Genomic DNA, 1,278 nt, shown 5'->3' on the forward strand with positions numbered 1-1,278 from the left:
ACTGACACTGTTAGTGTGTGCAATGGTCTATAAAATTGTCTGATTGATTAGATGTGGTTCATCAATGTACAGGCCTTTCACGAACACAAAGGAGAAGAAAATACTCCATGTGGTCCCTCCTAAATTTACTCACCCTTACAGTTGGGCGATTTCCCTCCATCCCTACGAAATTACAGGATATGGTATTTAATAGACATGAACATGAAGCCAAAAGCCTCCAGGGGATGCAAAACGTTACTACCTCATGGTTGGCTTCTAATAGCTAATTCAGTGTCCTTCTAATGATGCCACAAAATATGAAAAAAATATGCTTAAAACAGGTGTTAAAAGACAAAACCTGTAGCTGACATTTCAGTATCCCATCTGATGAGCTTTTAAGAAGTCTTTATCGCCTCATGGCTTTAACTATTTTCCCTTGACATAATCTTCCCAAATATGTTCGTTTTGTAATTTTTCAACCAATCAGATTAGCAAAACCATATTAGACTTAATCCATTTTCACGTAAAAATGTCACAGTTCAGACTTAGCTGATAAGCACCACTTTAAAATACAACAACGCTTCTGTGGACGGTATTTAAATATTTAAATATGTTAGAATTTTCAGGTTTCAGGAGGTTTGCAAAGTCGAGGAAGCCGATGAGCAGTTTCAGCGGGAGCGAATAATTCGATATATGGGTGTACATTTCTTTTGTACCCACTATCTATGAAACCGGTCACCTGATGTGTCACATGTTCGAATGTCCACACACGGACAATGTGCGTAAAAGCGCATGCAATTTTGGCCGGATTTATTACTGGGGAGGTGGATGGTGATTTAAAAACCTACTGTACACTACCTGCTCACAAACAAACAGCAGCAATCATCAACCATCAGTCCAATCAGTAATTGCAGAATGAATGTCCTTTTTATTTCATACGACATGTCTTAATGCTCAAACAAGATTATGTTTCCCAAGTACACATTGTCTTGGAGAGAAATGTCCAGTGTTTGATTCAGCTCACACAGCTTATGAATAAACTCACTCGTGCACTATAATGATTTTAGTAATAAGATGCTGGGCTCTATACCACAGCACAATGACTCAGAGTCTATGAACTGGGACACTAACAAGCTAACATCGCTTCCACAAGGGGTTTCCTCTCACATGCAACAAAGCAAATTCAAAGTTGGCTTGATCTGGTGAGGGGTGTGTAAGCATGTGTGGGTGGGTTTGGGGGATGGGGGGGGGTTAACTCACTCCAGTCCAGGGTATATAAGTATGTAAGACAAGAAACTG

This window comes from Scophthalmus maximus, chromosome 15 (assembly GCF_022379125.1).
Source record: "Scophthalmus maximus strain ysfricsl-2021 chromosome 15, ASM2237912v1, whole genome shotgun sequence".
Lineage (NCBI taxonomy): Eukaryota > Metazoa > Chordata > Actinopteri > Pleuronectiformes > Scophthalmidae > Scophthalmus > Scophthalmus maximus.